Source organism: Lacerta agilis, chromosome 8, assembly GCF_009819535.1.
Source record: "Lacerta agilis isolate rLacAgi1 chromosome 8, rLacAgi1.pri, whole genome shotgun sequence".
In the NCBI taxonomy this organism is placed as follows: Eukaryota; Metazoa; Chordata; class Lepidosauria; order Squamata; family Lacertidae; genus Lacerta; species Lacerta agilis.
In genome coordinates this window covers 25304092-25323355 of record NC_046319.1, presented here as the reverse complement: position 1 = coordinate 25323355, position 19264 = coordinate 25304092, and the positions used below count along the sequence as shown (strand labels likewise).

The 19264-nt window shown below is 47.7% G+C and overlaps 1 protein-coding gene across 4 annotated transcripts in view; it reads left to right on the top strand.

Annotated features, from left to right (window-relative positions):
- Positions 1-19264, top strand: part of STARD8 (StAR related lipid transfer domain containing 8) — a 63764-nt gene that overhangs the window by 17697 nt on the left and 26803 nt on the right. Inside the window, exon 1 of one of the 4 annotated variants that reach the window (XM_033156611.1) lies at positions 5341-5545. The exons of 2 other annotated variants lie outside the window; for them this stretch is intronic. The gene's annotated coding sequence lies outside the window, so the exon portion shown is untranslated. Of the gene's footprint in view, positions 1-5340; positions 5546-13456; positions 13478-19264 lie in introns of those variants that run through there. One more of the 4 variants, XM_033156612.1, reaches the window with a different exon arrangement.

Sequence of the window (19264 nt, the reverse complement as noted above, 5' to 3'; positions counted from 1 at the left end):
TGGGGGCATCTGGCCAAGAACATGGGACACCATTCTTAAAACGTCAGCACTGGCTGCCCGTCTACTACTGAGCCTCGCTCAAGATCCTTGTGTTAGTTTATAAAGCCCTGAGCAAGAATACTTTAGGGACTGCCTGAACCCTTCTGTCCCAGCTCAGTTGCCGAGATCATCTGCAGGAGCAAAAAATAATAATAATCTGCAGGAGCATCACTGGTTGTTCCCCAAGGCTCAAGTGACAGCAATGAGAAGCCGAGCCTTTAGTGTCACCAGCCCAGGCCTGCGGAACTCTCTGCCAATAGAGAGATGCATTCTGTGGCGGCTTTTAAATGCCTGCTGAAAAGTTTTCTGTTCTGTCAGATGTATGTTGGCAATTAAGAGTACATCCTTCTGCAATGCTTCATTAATGTCTGTTTTAAACAAAAGGTCTTTCACACACACACACACACACACACACACACATTACCTCCTGGTACTCCGTTTTATGGAAGAAAAAGAACATGCCCAGAGACCCATTATTGAATCTACAACATTCACCATCCCCAATAGAAAAGTGGCCAACCCCTGTACCAGATGGAAGGCATTGTGTTTAGGTTCAAAGGGGCTTAATCATTGCCACTTTCCTGATGTAAATAGGCTGCCCCCCCAAAAAAAAGTTCATAGGGAAAAACCATATGTGCACCATCCATGTATGCTTTGGGGAGGGAGCGAAATTCAGGTTGTCATGGAAACATGGGTGTAGCCAGAATTTTTGTTGGGGGGGTGGGCTGGACATTTGTGTGTGGGGGGTGTGTGTGTCAGAACAGACATGATTGGCCAGTTAGTTAAGTATTCCTATTGTTTTACTTGATCTAGGAGGCCCTGGTTGGAAACAGTGAAATAGTGCCCAGTTCTGATCCAGTTTGGGCTCCCCCACAAGCACATTGGGGGGGCAGTAGTTGGGGGTGATGGGAGGGTAGGTCAAATCGCAGTTGTCCCAAAGTCACTCCAAGTTTGGCACTTTCTCTCCCTGGCGAGAGCGGGCCTTGCAGATGGCCAGGCTGTGAGGCTTAATGCCTATTTAGGTTGTGTTGCAAGAAAGCCAGCTATTTTCAAATGTATTTGCGCAGACAATTCCAGCACCTTCGCCACAACCCTTTGCCCCACAAGCCTCCCACTTCCTCCTAAGCTGAGACACAACTGGGGCTCTCGCTGCCCACTAGGGAAGTCCCCTGTCCCCTTCCCCCACATTCCCTGGGAACGCCCGTCTCTGTTCACCTTTAGCATGAGAATCTGGTTGGAGGAACTGAAGCTTCATTTGGGAAATCAGCTCCTAAGGAGCCCCCGCTTTCTGTGGTGTTTGGAAATATGGGTTCAAGGAGGATGCCGGGGGCTGGATGTGGCTTCCCCCCCTCCCTCAGTTGCAGAGGAGGAGGAGATGGTGGCAAGGCAGGAAGAGGATGTAGCTGCATAGTTGTTAAGTAGTTGAGCTCAATGCAGGGTTATGGTTAGGAAGCCGCTGACACAGAGAGGTTGTTCCTGAGCATGCCAACCATGTGGCCACGTTTCTAATACCTCTTGCTTCTTATGGAATCTTCAGTAGCGGGGAGCCTCCTTTCAATTCACTTCCTGGCTTTCAGTTCATTGACTTGGTTGTGTTTCGCTACATCCAGCTGCATTACATGTGGCATAGAATCCTTGAAATGTAGAGCTGGGAGGGACCCCAAGAGTCATCTAGTCCAGCCCCCCTACAGCACAGGAATTAAGCAATATGTATATATTTATACATATTTATACATATATTTATACGCCCCCAGTACTTTGGCCACCTCATGAGAAGAGAAGACTCCCTAGAAAAGACCCTGATGTTGGGAAAGATGGAGGGCACAAGGAGAAGGGGACGACATCTCATCCTCTGTGTTCTCGAAACGACTAGCATGAGTTTGGCCAAACTGCGGGAGGCAGTGAAAGATAGGTGTGCCTGGCGTGCTCTGGTCCATGGGGTCACAAAGAGTCGGACACGACTGAACAACTGAACAACAACAAATATATTTACGTGGCGAAATTTGTGGACTCTCTTAGTGCCATCCTGTGCACATCTAATGCAGTGAGCTCAAAGGGACTTGCTGTCTTGTAAATAATGTTGCATGCTTCCCCAGGGTTTGGTTTCCTTGGAGGGGAAGGACAAAGGACTAGACTGTGGTGTCTTAGGATGTATGGTTTTCGTTACCCATACATCCAACCTGAGCATAGGATGGAGAGGCTTACAGAGTTACCGTAACACCCCAACAGATTTTGCCTCCTTGTTCAGTTCCTAGGGAAGCTCCAAGTCCAGCACAGAACAAGAGAAGCCTCTGTGTCTCCAGCACGCAGCACAATCCATCTCCCCCCCCTTCCCTCTCATACCAACTCTTACACAGCCCCCCTTGCCCTCTTGACTGCTGGCATCCTGCCAGGTGAGGTGGGAAAAGGCCCAGCCATTTGTCTCTATGGCAACAGAGGTAACTCTCTGGACATGTAAATGGCAAGGACCTAACTAGTCACCTTTAGCAAAGACACTAGACTAGCTGGTTCAACAGCTTCTTCCACTAGATTTGAAACCTCACCAAGTTTATTAATATTTTGAGAAAATCGAGAAATCTTACGTCGGCTTTGGTTTTATCAGCATTTTGCCATGAAAATTGTGCATCATGTTTTGCGAGGGGTTTGAAGGTTTTTGTTGAATAAGCAGTTTATAACTCTTGTGGACGGGATAAATAAGAAGAGCGCTGCTGGATGAAACCTGCCCTGTCCAGCTTTCTGAGGTCTTCTCTTTAATCTGTACCATATTTTTTGACTTGCCTTTTTTCTGGGGGGGGGGGGAGGGTACCCTGCTTTAGAGTGGAAAAGTTGGCTTAGAGTTGTTTCAGCGACTGTGCGGCTTTTGAAGAGGGAAGCATCGAAACTGGGCTTGCGTGAAGACCCTGCGCTTCCTTCTAACCACGTACTGGGTGGGGTGCCTTAGAGAAGCCAAGGAGCTTTGAAATACTTTGTAACTTTTGCTGATGGCTTCCTTTTGGTCAGTGCTGGTGCGACGGGTCGTCTGGGAGAGGGAACCTCTCCGTGTGATGGTTGGAAAGGATGGTGCTCTTGGGAGGTTTCTCGGATTGCTCTTTGCCATTTGGCAGGTGAGAAAACACAGCTGCGGTGCTGGCAAGGGGGGCACCAGGGATCAAAGTCTTTCTGGGGTGTGTGCGATTAAACTGAGAGAGTCCCACACGAAGCGGTTGCGATTTTTGGACCTTCGAATCCAGGCTTGTGCACATGTTTCAGATTAAGGGTGGGTTGGGCTGAAGGGATGGTTGTGTTCTCAGTCCTAAAGGGAATAATGGGTTTCATATTGCTGGGGAGTGAGTAATGGGGGGACAGGGGCAGAACTAACTGTTGAAACACTTTTCAGTAGGTAGCATTTGAGCTGGCAAATCTGGGTGAGAGAGTAGACACACACACACTCTCTCTCTCTCCTACACACACAGATGTTTGCAGGTCAGAAAATAATAAAGTTGTTTATTGTAGGAAACGCTTAACTTGGATGGATAAGGTTTCTAGGTATAGCCTAACTTCCTGACGTTGGAAGGAGCTTGTATAGCCCAAACGGTCCTGCCCTTTGACAAAATGGAGAGCGCTGCCAGATTTGAGGAAGTCCGGAGAGTTTGCAGAGGTGTGGAAAATTTGTCAGCCCCAAGCAGAGGGGTTCCAGAGGGAACGCAGTCCACCTTTGAAGGAAGGAGGGGTGTGCAAAACCCAGCCACCTTTTTGTTAATAGAGGTGGAAATGCTTGGATGTGGTTCACCTGGATCTTCGTGCAGCTTCTAGTCAAAGGTGATGCTTGATGGGAAGCAAGCGCCCTCGGCTTCCACAACTCTCTTCCCTAGCCGCTGCCACCCCCACTGTGGCAGGTACTGAAGTATTTTAGGAATGGGGCAGGGTGGGGATCTGGAGCTGAGTGAAGGGGTGTCTTGTTTTGGGCCAGACGTGCTGAGTTGCCCCCAACATTGGGGGGGGCCCTGCCACGTGTGCATGACATCACACACGGGCGCCCCCAACCTGGCCAGGCACACTTGGTTCGTCATTCCCCCCACTTACCAACCACCTTCCTGAAAGTCGCTCTAGTGTGTCCTTTTGAGGATTGTCAGAAAGTTGAAAATATTGGGGGGGGGCGGCCCCCAAGGGCCCTCCTAGATGACACCCCTGTTTGGGGCCAAAATGGCAGTGCTCTGGTGGCTGACAAGCAAAGCTGTTTTTCAGTATGAGAGATAGAATCAGAGAAGTGTAAGGTTGGAAGGGACCCCCAAGGGTCATCCAGTCCAACCCCCTGCAATGCAGGAATTGCAGCTTAAGATTCCCTGACAGATGTGCACATTTAACCTTTCCAAGGAAAGGGAATCCATCACCTTCTGAGGTAGTGGAACGTGTGCAGACAGATGCACCACCTTAGGTCACAAAACCCCACAATCTTCGAGTTCTCAAGAAAAATCTCAATTACCCTGAGAATTGAGGGAGAAACTTATTCTCAGAGGAAGAAAACGGAAGGTAAATTTTGGCATGGTACAAAGTGGATCATGTTCCTTTGAGTCACATGAATCCTTGTTTTTAAACCCACAGTTAACTCTTCTCGCTGTGGTGGGCAGTGGTGACATGAGCTTCCCCCCAAAACCTCTCAGCCAGATGTAAGGGACATATAATTAAACCCACATATAGAGTATGTACAGGACTTTTCTTGCCCATGGCAGCCATTTTTCTGCTGGAACCTTTGGCACTTTTATCAAATTAGGAGTATGGGCACCTCAATATTTTTTTTTAACAGGAAAAGTACTGCACACAATATATATACATAGACACACAGATCATTCACAGTGGGTATATACAACCCACACAAAGACAACGTCCACATAGAACCATAGAATCGTCGAGTTGGAAGGGAACCCAAGGGTCATCTAGTCCAACCCGCTGCAAGGCAGCACATGACAGCATCGTCAACCATTTTCCTGGCTCGTATTTCCCCCTCATTCAGTCTGGATGACCCTTTCAGTGGACAATCCGATGAAAGAAAGAATCCCTCTTCCCCACAAAGCTCATTTGCAATCCCTCCTATGGGCTTCTGCGTTAGCAAGGAATCGGTGACTGTTTTGTGACGTTTTGTCAAGGGTTAAGGGGAAAGCCCAGCTGTTTGGCAGGCTTTCCCGTTGCTTCAGCAATTGGCCAGAAGCCTCAGGGGGCGGGCGCAAGGAGGCAGCTCCAGCAGTTTGGCCACCTGTGCCTGGAGCAGCCCTCATTTTTTTGCAATTGACAACGGCCAAGGAGCAGCAGCTGCTTCTGCTGCTGCTGCTCTGGAGCTGGCAACAAAGTGTGTGTGTGCATGTTTGTGTGTGTGTAAGTATAACTCTGGGGGCATGTTGCCTCCGGCCTTTGCCCTGCCCTAGCAGAGGAAGCGACTGAATCTCCCAAGGATTTTTGACAGCCAAGGAGTTTCCTCCTGGTACCCCAGGCACAGTTTTTCAACACGGGACATGGAGCAAGGCAACTTGAGGTAAATAGTCACTGCAGCAAAATACTCTCCGATGCTGTCAGTTCACTGGTAAATCTGTTTGTCTGTCTGTCTCCCTCTCCCTTGGTCTTTCGCTTTCTGGCTCTGAAGAGTCATAACTTTCCCCGAGGAGCGCCTGACGCTCACATGATGACCTGGCAATCCTGTTTTCACTTCATCGACTTGACCTGCCTGAACAGAAAAATGGTGTCTGCGTGGGTACGGTTCTATGTGCCCCATTCCAAGGCCGTTCTCTCCTAGGAGACGTTACTGGCTTGGGTGCATGGCAAGGGAGGACTTTTCTGCTTGTACGAACGTTTCATAACCATTCTAAACTGTTGCAGGAGCTCCTTCCGTTGCTGCTCTTCCTTGTCTTTTGCTACGGGAGCACTGTGTGTGCATTATGCGATTATGGGATTTCTTGGGTTGCGTCTTGCTTGTTTTGCGATGCAGGAAAGACCGAGTAACGTGCGCATGGCTCCCTTCCAGCCTGTCGGGGTGGCTGGTGCTGAGCAGGTGGGCCCTTTTGTAAGTGACCGGAAAACTGAGTGGGTGAGATCCCCAGTGGGATCCGCACTGGAGGTGTGGTCCTGATCCGTGCACACGGCACAAAAGTAGTCATTGGCGGCATCAAACTCACAGACACAGCTCAATCCACGCTGGTTGGCCCCTGCTCTTTGAAGCCGTAGAATCATAGAACTGTAGTGTGGAAGGTATACCCAAGGGTCATGTATGTAGTCCAGCCCCTTGCAATGCAGGACTCACAGCTAAAGAATCTCTAACAGATGACCCTCCAGCCTCTATAAAAAAAAACAGAGAGAGTCCACCACATTCCAAGGTTGTCCATTCCACTGTCAAACGACTCTTGTTGAAATGTTACAGGTGGGTAGCCGTGTTGGTCTGCCATAGTCAAAACAAAATAAAATAAAAAATTCTTTCCAGTCGCACCTTAGAGACCAACTAAGTTTGTTCTTGGTATGAGCTTTCGTGTGCATGCACACTTCTTCAGATACCTCTTGTTGAAATGGTCAGGGTCCACTGCGTTGGCAGGTGCTGCGTTTCAGTCTGAAAATTCAGATACTTATTTCTCATATTTTACCGTAATTTGCAGCCCGTCCCATCTCCAGTCCTCTGGGTCTGTTGTACCCCAAAATAACACATGGCCTAACTATGAGTTTTCATGAGTTTCAGGCTATCCATATGGAACACTCTGAGTCATGGGCAGGCAAAACATGGAAACCCAGAGTGCTATTCAGCGTTAGTCCTGCTCAGAGTAGACCTATTGAAGTTAATGGATGTGACTTAGTTAGGATCCCTAATTTTATTGGGTCTACTTAGAGTAGGTCTTGGCTGACTACAACCCCAGATTTAGTGTCTGAATTGAAGAATGGATTATTAGAAGTATTGCCCTCCTCCAAAAAAGGAAATGCAAATATCTGTCTATAGTTATGTCTGTATTTTCTGTAGCTTCTCACTTATTGACAGAGATGGCTGAGCTTGCCCCCACTTGCTGAGGGCCAGAATAATTTGGTTCATTTCCTGAGGCTTGGAAGACAAGCCCCTCTCCCTGAAACACCCTCCTCCGCTTCCCCTTAAGGCCTTACCTGGTCAGGTGGGCGAGGTGACCTGCCCAGCCTGCTCTCCAGGTGCTAACTATTGATGGGCAGGATCAAGGCCCCTGCTCCTTTATCTTGGGTTGGAGAGAAGTTCTAATAAAGGACTTCTTCAAATACAGGAACGGTCATCTTGGAAGTCCTTGAAATATGGAGGGATGGAGAGAGTCCCCTACGAAGAAAAGTTGCCGTGTTTGGGACTTTTTATTTCAGATAAAAAGGCGACAAAGAGGTGATTAAGATACAAATCTATACAATGAGGCATGGCATGGAGAAAGTGAATGGAGAGACAAATAAACTCTCCCTCTCTCAGGACACTTGAACTTGTGGATATCCAATGGAGCCGAATGTTGGAAGATTCAGGACAGAGAAAGGAAAGGACTTCTTTATGCAACGTGTAGTTAAACTATGGAACTCGCTCCTGCAGGAGGCAGTGATGGCCACCAACCTAGGCGGTTTTAAAAGAGGACTGGGCAAATTAAAGGAGGAGAGAGCTATCCATAGCTATGCTCTGCTTCCAAGGTCAGGGGCAGCAATGCTTCTGAATACCAGTTGCTGGAAACTGCAGGAGGGGAGAGTGCCACTCTTGTGCTTGGCTCGGGCTTGTCGGTTTCTTCTCTCCATGCATGTTGCTGCTACTCCTGCCATTGCTCTGTGCCCTTTAGAGGATGGGGGGTGGGAGAGAGAGTGTGTGTTAGGAATAGGAAGGGTCTTGAATACTGGAGATGGTTGGTGATAGAATCCGTCTGGCTTGGATTTCAACCTGAGCCAGGGAAGAACCTTCAGACTTTGAAAGCTCTCCTCTGCTTTAAAATTGGGATTTTTAAGAAGCCCCAGAATTATTTCCCCAGGCTGGCTTGGAAGAGCTTCACCTACATCTATACTTCCTGGCTTTGGGGGGGGGTATGCCTTCCGCAGATTCTGGTTAGCTGAGGAACCACTGTGCATTGTGGGGTATTCCTGGAAAGATCCCCCAGTGCGCAGTCAGCTCCTGTGGAGCGCTGGCCTGGTTTGTTGGGCCTCTCCACTGCCCTGCCTAGTTGAGATGGGGCTGCCCACTTCCTCAGGGCTTGGCTTTAGAGGGGCAGAGCACTCGAGTGGTGGCGGTGGGGCACCTGCCTCCTATGGAAACTTGGCTGCTGTTGCTGATCTTTCCTTAAAGATCCCCCCAATACATCTAATTGGGAAAAGCATTGTAGCAGCTGCAGTAGGTGACATTGGAGGAGATCACGGTGCAGGGCTGGGTGTGCACCCCGCACTGTAATGGACAGTGGTTATTTAGTGCCGGACTGGGACCTAGGAGACTAAATCCCTGCCTGGCCATGAAGATCCCTGGGTGAGCTTGGACCGGTCACTGCCTCTCAGTCTAGTCTACATCACAGGGTTGTTGTGAAATGAGGAGAGGAAGGTGCATATGTCACCTTGAGCTTCTTGGAGGAAAGGAATTAGATAGGAATGCAATACATAAACAAAGGAGTAAGAATTAATTCCAAAATAAATAGGATTAAATGTCTTCCCTCTCCCCATTATATTTCTCCTAATCTCTTTAGTGCTACTTTAGGAGCACATTAGGCCAACATAATCCATATTAACAATTTTCCGTTGCAATTCCTCGTCGCTGAAGTTTGGACATATCATTCTGGAGGGCTGAATGAGGGCACACATTGCCTGTTTTTTGTGGCAGTCAGAGGCATTGGTGGACAGGGCCCAAATCCACCCCTCCTTTCTTTGGAAAGGGTGCTAGCTAGGGGTCACCAGAGTGAGTTCTGGATTGGAGCTCCTTTATTTCTTGAGCATGTGTGAATCGGTAAAGATGGTAACAGTGCCCCTGCAGGCGTGCAGGGGTGCTCTCCTCCTCACCAGCGAGGGACCACTGCGAACTCCTGCGCATTTCAGTATTTGTAGGAAAGGCAACTGGGTAACGTGAGGCAACTTCTGCATCGCCCTGTGCCTTCCCTTGAGAAACTGAGCAGACATGGGTTCTCCCTGTGCCATTTAAAGCAAAGGAGTCCCTTCTTTCCCCCTTGAGGCAACAACTGGGGAACTGGGTTAGCACCAAGGTGGGGATATTACTGCAGTGCATGGAAAAAGCCCTCTCGGAGACCCGAGTTTGGAGGGCTACGTTTTGCATGGAGTATGAATCCATTAACCTTTGCGCACAGTTCCGGCACATTCCCTGGCATCCGGAACATGGCTGTTGAGGGAGGGCACATTCCAGTAAACTCAGGGGTCCCCCCCCCTCCAGCCCAGTTAATAATTGAGCTACAGTGACCCTCCTTGCGCCGTGTCTCCCTGAAAGTCACCTCTGTATACTTACAGTCACGCTTGCTGGCACTTGGGGCTCCCGAAGTTTCAAAGTGAAGGGAGACCTTTGTTTCCTTGCTCGCTCTGCCCTGAGAGGGATGTCGCCAGTCTCAAGACCCCATTTGAATGTGCCTTGTTTGGCAATGCTCCTAAAGGAGTTGATCTGATGAAATAGCTGGACAACCTGGAACTGGACAGAGTCTGGACAGAAGCAGAATTGGTAGGCTTAAACTACAGGAACCCTAATCTCCGAGTGGTGAGAGACTGGGATGCCTGTGATTTTCCCCAGGGGTTACTTTCCTGGGAATGAAGGTCTGTGGAGACTGTGGTGTCTTTAGGGTCTACAGTTTTATTTATGCACATGAACAACCTGAGCAGAGGATGGAGAGGGGTTCATGGCATTAGCCCCCCAGCATTTCTCCCCACAGCCTTCCCTTAGGTTCCCAGGGGAGCCCCAGACTCAGCTTTGGGTTCAGCACAGAACAATATAAACCTCTGTGTCTCCGCCTTCCAGCATCAGCAAAAAAAAACTCTCTCTCACACACACTTGGCCTGTTGCTCCCCATCCTAGGGTGACTGGTGGCACTCAGCCAGCTGGGGTGGGAAAAGGCCCACCCATTTGTCAGTGTGACCACAGGGCAATCTCTTTCTATATGTAAATGGAGGTACTTAAACTGGCCAGCTAAAGGACTGGTTTTACTGGTTTCCTCTTGGATTTTCTACCTTCACCCACACAGAAGCACAGGTTTTGGAAGGGATCTCTGGGTGTCATCCAGACTGACCCCCCCACACCTATAACAGAACATAGATCTAGCTTAAATGGGGGCAGGGGACTTGATAATGACATAATATCTGCAGCTCCCTGCAGAGATTATTTCATTGCCAAGTTCTCCACACACACCCCACCCCAGTTTTGGGATGACTTCAAGATAAGGCTCTCCCATAATCCCTTATCCAGTGGCTGTGCTGTCGGAGGCTGATGGGAGTTGGCAGCCCCAAACATCGGGGGATGGGGGACGACAGATTGGGGAAGCGTCGGTGGCGGACACGGAGGCAAGGATGAGAGAAAGATGGAACGAGACTGAATGTCTTGACACACATTGGGGAAAGGCAAGGCCTTGCCAATCTTTCTTCCCAGAATCCTCTCTGTCTAAAGGATGGGGGTCATGGGATCATAGAACTGTACTGCTGGAAGGGACCCAAAGGCTCGTCTGGTCCAACCCCCTGCAAGGCAGCAATCACAGCTGCGTCCTGAGGAAAATGCCACCATTTGGATGAGTTGAGAATGGCCTTTGGAGCTGCCGTGAGCTCCTTTTCCTTTTGGAGTGATGGCGACTGAAGTGTAGCATTGGGGTTGTGAAAGCAGAGTGAGGGTGGCTTTCCCATTCCTTGAACCGCCTCTCTGGTGTCCTCAGCAGTTACTGCCACCGACTGTTGTGTCAGCTGCTGGTTGGCTGGCACATGGACAGGTTTGGCCCATCTCTTTGCTTCCGTGGGGGGACGGGAGGGGGGTGGCGGACATGGTTCTTTCCTGCTCATTTGCTGATCACAGAAGATCAGCTATGAGCCCGGAGATAATCCCTCCATTACGAGCGAACCAGCTTTGCATGGGAAACTGGAGAAGATTCTGTTCCGCTCAGTGTCCCTCATTTTGGAGTGAACCAGGCCTGGTTTATCTTGGCTGAGCACTTAATAAGTGACATATTACCCTGCCAGCGTGTGCCCGGGAACATTTACGGAGCGTACAGCAACGGCACTGTTTGACTATCCATTTTAACGGTTGCTTATCAGGAAACGGCACTTGTCATCTGTTGCCAGAAGCAGTCTTGCACACACTTCCACAGATCTGTTACATCGAAGGGAGTGACTCAGTTGCTCCCTACCCCCTTCCCAAAAAAAGAGACAGAAAATGAGGAATAAATAAATCCTTCTTCTGTTGTTCTTAAGATAATATTCCCATTGCCATGCCAGGAACAAAACGTAGTATTGGGGTGGATCATTTCCCCACAACACTGGGGAATAATTTAATAACAATTTAAGGTGTTTCTGTTAGAAATGAGTGTCCTCTTTTGAGACATAAGGGTGGGGAAAGGGGCTTCCAGCCTCTGCTCGTCCCCTTCCCTCAACCTGCTCCATTAATCTGCTTTTCGCTTGCTGAGAGATAAACGGCAGGAAATCCCTAGAGGCCACCTTAACCGAACCTCTGAGCTGTACAGGAAAAACATCCTGGATGGAGCTATGGCGTCTCTGCTCCCAATTAAGCCAGTTGGGTTCTGCATTTTATCCAGATCCAGATGTTCTCTCCGTTGACGAAACCTCTGGTGCACGTAGGAGGCACCAGCCGAAACATAATACTCATGTGAACTTTGGAAAGAGGCTTTCCCTGCATCGGGAGGGCATGTAGAAGGAAGGCTTGGTAATTTTGCTCCGGGGCAAGCAGCCCACTTCCTACCTTGGACCGGGGGCAATTGTGGTTGGCCCAGTGGCGTAGGAAGCTGCTTGGGCACCCGGAGCGGCAAACATGACATGCACCCGGGGGCGGGGCGTTGTTACGTAGCGCACATGCGCTGTACATAGCGGGTTGCCAGCGCCACCGCTCCAGCGCCGTATGGACGGTGCCGGGATCCTCTGCTCGCGGCTGCAGCCGCAAATGGAGGATCCTCTACATGCGGCTGCAGCCATGAGCAGAGGGTCCCAGCACAGTCTGTACGGTGCTGGAGTGGTGCTGCCGGCAAACCACATGCCTTGTCACCCCTGGAGACGTGGCACCGGGAGCGCACCGCCCCCCACCCCGTTGCTACGTCACTGGATTGGCCTCCTCTCCTGCCCAAAGGGAATCGGCAGGCCTGAGCTGGGGCACCTGGTCCCTGTTCAAATGCAGCCTTTAACATTATCTGTTCTGCGTGCATGTTAATGGAGACATCCGTTGCTGACGGTCGCTAGACATTAAAGGTGGTGGAACCTCCTTCACTGGAGGTTTTTTAAGAGGTTGGAAAACCATCTGTCAGGAAGTCGTCGTTTGTTTATTCATCTATCCACCCCACCTTCTCCCCAGACTGGGGCTGAAAGTGGCTTACACAAGTTGAAAACGCACGCAGATAAAATACAGAAAGCTGGAAAAAAAGATAACTAAAAAGTAATTATAACTATAAAAAACTATTATTTAGCTGTGATTCCAGCATCAAAGGGGGTTGGGCTAGAGGACCCCTGGGGTCCCGGAGAATGTTTTGTTTGTTGCACTTATATCCCACCTGTTTCTCCAAGGAGTTTTAGGTGGCATACATACACATGATTCTCCCCCTCCTTGTTTAATCCCCACAACAACCCTGTGAGGTAAGTTAGGCTGAGGGAAGACAGTGACCAGCCCCCAAAGCCACATGCAGTGAGCTTCATGGCCGAGTGGGGATTTGAACCCTGGTCTCCCCCCCCCCCCACAACATTTCAGGGCTCCCACACGCTTCTGCTCATCCTGCCAAAAAAACCCGCTCAGACATATGCCTAGAAAATGCAGGAGAAGTGGGAGTGGGGAGTGTAGCCCAGCACTCTAGCCACTGGCTCGTAAGTTGACCCTTCCCTCCCTCCATACTCAGGTCTGGTACATCTTTTTTTTTTTTTTTTTTTTTAAAGAAAGGTTGCTGTCTGCTGAAAGGTTGGTTTTGAGAGCTCAGCAGCTGCCCCCCTCACCCCCAGCCGCCTGCCTTTCCTCTGGGTGATGCGAAAGCGAACTTTGTCACGGAGAGACTGCGTGACTTGCTTCGTTCAACTCTTGTGTCCTATTTGAAAGGGGAGCAGAGACATTAACAGCGCTTTAGGGCTCTGTGGCTTCCTCTCCTCGGAGTTTCCCAGACCTTTTGTGCTGCAGGTCCTCCTCTTGCTCTTTGGACATCTGAACCTTGGGAGGTGCCTGCAAGTCTCTCTCTCTCTCTCTCTCTCTCTCTCTCTCTCTCTCCTTTCAACCCAGGCTGCGGGGCGAGAATCCTAGGACTAGAACAGTCAACAAACGCAGCAAGTTATTCAGGTTGAACTTAATCAACCCATATGTGGGATAATTTATTTTATTAATTGCATCCCACCTTCCCCCCCTCCAAGGAGCTCAAGGTGTCTAGCATTGCCCTCCGCCTCCTCAATTAAACCCCCACAACAACACTGTGAGGTAGGCTAGGCTGAGAGGCAGTGGCTGGCCCAAGGTGAGCCAAGTGGGGATTCGAACCCTGGTCTCCCAAGTCCTAGCCAATACTACAACACCCTGGCTCTTTTAAATCATCTGTCCTTGGTGTCCACTTTTTTGAGGACCAGGTAAAGAAGATGTCAATCTGCCTGCTGGCGTTCTGATTTTAGGGTTCTGTCCACTGCTACTTTTAATACTTTAACTTAAGTTTATATTCTCTTTGTCTGTCTCCATTGCATTATTGTTATCTTTGATGGTTTAATGTTTTCCTGTTTTTATCATCCGTAAGCGGTTGGTTTGGTGGCAGCAGGGGGCGGAGAGCTTTCTTGGAAGTGGGACATGTTGCAGAGGAAATGTTCTCACTGGATCTTGAAAGATATCTTTCTTCCTGTCTCCCATAATCTGACATGATGTTACTTTTACCCCCACAGTGAAATTCAGAGAAGGGGCAGGGGAAATGCTGGGTGTACTCATGTCTCGGCACTCTTTAAAAAAAAAAAAAGATTCCTTTTTTAAGGAATCTGCTGTGAAACTGCTTTGAACAATTTTTATTTTTTTAAAGAGAGATGATAAACTGTGGAATGTTTAACAACAGAATTCACTTCCACAGGAGGCAGTGATGACCAACAAGCTAGATGGCTTGAAAATGGGATTAGACAACTCCAGGGAGGAGAATAAGGCTATCAAAGTCTACTAGCCGCAATGGCTATGCTCTCGTTCCATGAGGCCAGTTGCTGGAAGCCACAGGAGGGGAGAGTGTTTTGTGTTTTGTGCTTAAATCCTGCTTGCGGGTTTCCCATTGGGGGCATCCACTTGGTTGGCCACTTTGAGAACAGGATGCTGGACTAGATGGGCCACTGGCCTGATCCAGCAGGGCTCCTCTTATTTTTTTGTAAGTTGTTTTGAGTTTCCTTCTGAAGGGAAAGCAACTAATAAATATAATAATAATCACACCCATGTGCAGAACATTTGTGATGAACGAAAACGTCGTGGGAGCGACGCGTTTACATGACAACCACAAGTAAATCAATGTTCAGACCACTTCTTTATTGAAATTATCACTTGCCTGGGAGATGGGATGTGTCCGCAGCCAGGCTTTTTGGAAACCCCACCCAACAAATCGTACCCTAAAGCACATTGTTAATTTCAGGCAACTTTGTTCTGAAGATTGTAATAGCATAGCACAGAACTGGAGAAACCCAGCATTAGCCATTCTGGCGAAGGAAATAGCCCAGTTTTCCAATTTCAGTGGAATGGTCATGTTAAGAGATGGAAGGTAGATTGCAGAGCGTCGTCCTTCTATTCGTTTTCGTAAGCGAAAACGTAACTTTGAGGTGAATCCTGTTTTCCCGTTTCCCTTCTCTCAACTGGTTCCATGAGCATTTGCAGGACACAAGGGGTTAAGGCTGCTCCCCAGCAGGATAGAGCTGAGTAGCTTCTTTCATGAGCTGAGATGGTTTATTTCCTTGCCTGCTCCAGGATTCAGGGAGGTGCCGGTTTCTTTAAAGGCATTTCCTGTAGGCAAGTTTATATTTGGCATAGCGCTGGAAGCGGAAGAGGGCTGGGACCAAAGTGGCGGGCTTGGAACAGAGAGAACCAGATTTTTCTTAATGTCACCACAGATTCCCTCAAAGAAATCTGCACTCCTTGACTTGTGTCAGTTTCCTTGTGGAAGGAAGAAGGTCATGCAAACTGTCCCTATATGGATACTTTATAAACTGCTCCTGTTTTGTTTTGTTTGTTTGTTTGTTTTAATTGGGCTAACAACAACAGAAATACGCATCAGGCTGGTACAATAAAAATAGGCTGATTCTACTTTTAAACATAGTATGGAATAAAACCCATTACTCTTCATGGGTGGGATGCATGTTAAAAAGGGGAATAATATCATATATTATTGAATCAACCAAATCTATTGTTAAGCTGAGGGAGGTGACAGACCCACTGCCCTAAAACTACAGCATCCACTGTGCCTCGGACAAGTTACAAAATGACCAGGTAGACAAAGAAAGAGAACATAAACATGTCTGTAAAAACTTGCGATGAGAAAATGCGAAGTGACAGGCTCCTTCAGAAGGTGGTGGGCTCTCCTTCATGAGAGGTTTTTAAGCAGAGGCTGGGTGGTTATCTTTAGCTATGATTCTTTAGCTGTGATTCCTTCATTGAAGGAGGTTGGGCTCAGTGAATCCTGTGGCCCCTTCCAACACTATGATTCCACGATTTCCTTGTGTGAGATGTCGAAATGCCCGAACTTACAACCATGTTGATTTCTGTTATTGTGACTTTTTCACATCGGAAGAAGCGAGTTACGAAACCGGGCTTATCCAAACACATCTTGTTTGAAGATAGTATTTCATCGCACGCAGGCGGTTTTCCTGACCCCTTGTCAATGGCTTCCATTGTTTCATTTCTGGCTTTGTTTCTTGTAGGTGAGCAGAGGTGAAATCTGGTCTACACACACACACACACACACACACGGCTTTGGAAATGTGAGAATTCTGGACAAATTTACAGTACTGTATTTGGGTTTGAGATCTGGCTAGGGGAGGGGAAGTGAGAAGTGCCTTAGTTTCGTGCCCCTCTATTTTGGATAATACCACCGTAAAAGATGTTTTCTAATATTCTCCCAGTGCTGTGCTTTCTGCCTTTGAGAAAATGGAAAGGGGCGGGGGGGGGGGCGGGTCGAGGATCAAGAGAAAACAATTCTGGGGGCATCTCTCTCCCATTCTGGCCCCTTGGGCCGAGGGATCTCAAAGTCAGCACATCCTGGGATCATTTTTTAGGTAAGCCAAAGATGGAGCAACATAGAGCCCAAGGGAAGAGAGATGGACTATGTTATGGTTCGCTAGCTGAAGTGGATGGTGTCAAGACACTTGGCTTACCGTGTGAATTTGATGGGTGATAGAAAATAGATTTAAAGAAAAGAAACCCAAACACTCCATGATACCCAAATTTTGCAATTTGGCCTCGGGAAAGAATCTTGTGTATCTGAATTTGATACATAGGAAATAAAGTCCTACCAAACATTGCAGAAAATGTTCTGGATCTTCTGTGCCTTAAGAAACCACTAATTTGTGGGCTATTTTCTCAGGGATAGCCAGAGCTCACACATTTTTGTCCTGCAGAGAAAGAGATTCATGTCGTGTAATGTCTTCCATTTTTGAGCTGTACAAGTTTGTGTTGCTGCTAGCATCCAGGTGACGTACATTGCAGGGGGTTGGTCTAGATGACACTTGGGGTCCCTTCCAACCTTAGAATTATAGGATTCATTAAAGGTTTTAAACGGAAGTTGAGGGACCATCTGTCAGAGATTCTTTAAGCTGTGATTCTTCCATTGCAGGGGGTTGGACTAGATGACTCTCAGAGTCCCTTCAAACTCTACATTTTTATTTTTCTATGATTTGCAGGAGGCTTTTAAACAGAAGTCATCTAGTCCAAGCCCCTGCAATACAGCAACCACAGCTAAAGAATCCTTGACAGATAGAAACTCAACCTCCTTTTAAAAACCTCCAGCGAAAGAGAGTCCAACACCATAATAATATTGACTAGTCAGATAATGAAGGTCTAAATATTGCCAGGTTTCTTGTGGTGCATTCTGGGTAAGAGAAAAGTTATACAACAAGCTGAGTGTGATGGGAGTTTCAGTCCAGATATGTCTTCACCAGATTCCATATTTTTTCTTCAAAAATTCCTTTGTTCACTTGTTCAACTTCAGTTTTGATAAGAAGCCATTTTCTCCCTTATTCATATTCCTGCATTGCAGAAGGTTGGACTAGATGAGCCTTGGGTCTCTATTCTTTTTTGGTGACTTCCTAAAGAAATAAGGGAACCTTCAAAGCAGAATCTTGCTTCTGTAGGAACGTTTATATATAATATAGCAGGGTTAAATGTTTCCTTATTTAAATTTACACTGCACCAAGTGGATTGCTGACTCGTTTGGTCCGTTGGTCTGTTAGGCTGCTGCGGAAAGAAATGTTAAGTAGTAAATGCTCTGATGGAGTCTTTTTAGGACTCACTAATATCTAATACATAGTTTATATCTTTTGCAATCTAAGTATGTACTCAATGAATCCGACAGTAAACTAGTTTATTTTGTTATCATTCATATTCATGTGTATTTTTCTTTTAAGAGGGACAAAGGGGATTAACAACCAAGAAGACAGGAAGGTAGAAGACATAATTATTTAAAAGTACTCAAACGAGTCAGCAATCCGCTTGCTGCTGTGCAAATTTAAATAAGGAAACGTTTAACCCTGCTATATTATATATAAAGGCTCCTACAGCTTCTGACAAGGTGGCCTGCAGCTGTCGATCTTCAGGTCTCCTGGAAAGCTCCTCAGATTTGGGCACAAGCCTTTCCACATGGTTACCTGACCAGAAGCAACCTCTCATTCATGTGAGCCTGAAAATCCCATTTAAGTTGGGGTTATGGGGTGGGTGAGCATCTCACTAAATAACCATAAGAATCTGGTGCTTAACCTCTGGAGCTCACATCTGAAAGCAGTGACCCTGTAGCCAACTCCTACGGAAAAGGGATTAAAAACTTTTTCTAGAGTCAACTGAACTTTGTGTCATGATGGGGGAGGGCGAAGTAAGCTGGTATCGCAGTCTCACCACCCCCCCCTGCTTTTGCCCACTCCCTATGGGGATTTTTTTTTTTAAAGTTTTCCAACTTATTTAAGATGCCTATTCCACTTGTTCCACTGGTACTGTGAGTTTGGGCAAATTAACTGTGATTTCCTTCTTGTTGATGTTGTTGCCATCATCATAAAGTTGTTTATTAGCAGCGGGCAATCTTTTCCCCCAGCTTAGCAAGATGGGCCTCTTGGGCCAAATGTCACAGGTGAGCGAATCTGGCAACCTGTCCATCACCTGACATCACAAGGTTAGCAGATGACTCAGTGTCTGGAAGTCCTGAAGCACCAGATCTGAATGGAGGGAGGGGGGGGGGGAGGTTGGTTAAATCCTGCTGTGTTGGCTGCATTGACCGGGCAGTGTCAACTAGCTATGGTTTGGGAGAAGGAACCTCGCAGGCTAAACTGGAGGGTGAAGACTGGACTACAGGTTAGATGTGGCTCACCCCTCTTCTAGTGTAATTGCTAGAAATTGAAGGCATGTTCAATGTTCACCTAAGCACTAGTCTTTCCGTGTTGTGCAGGGAAGGTCTGCGGAGGGTTTTTACTCTTCGTCGGGTGCTAGTAAACAAACGTATGAGACACAGGAATCTAAGTATTGTGTACAACAGTGTTTCCCAAGCTTGGGTCTCCAGCTGTTTTTGGACTACAACTCCCATCATCCCTAGCTAGCAGGACCAGTGGTCAGGGATGATGGGAATTGTTGTCCAAGTTACATCAGGACATTTTGCGTGGGGGGCAGGGGGCGTGCGGTATGTGTGAATGATAAAGTGCCTTATCTTTCCCCTTAAATGGAAGCTTATAAATTTCAGAACAGGAAATGCGCTTCTTACATTCGAAAAGGGAATAAAATAACAGCGTTCTCTCTTTTCCTCTTCCAGCATCACTCCAAGGATTTTTATGCCTCTCATTGCAGAGAGCTGGGCTAGGTGTCCCTTAGGGTGTTCGTTCCTTCCAACCCTACAATTCTATGATCCTTTTTGGCATGTCCAGTGTTTATAAG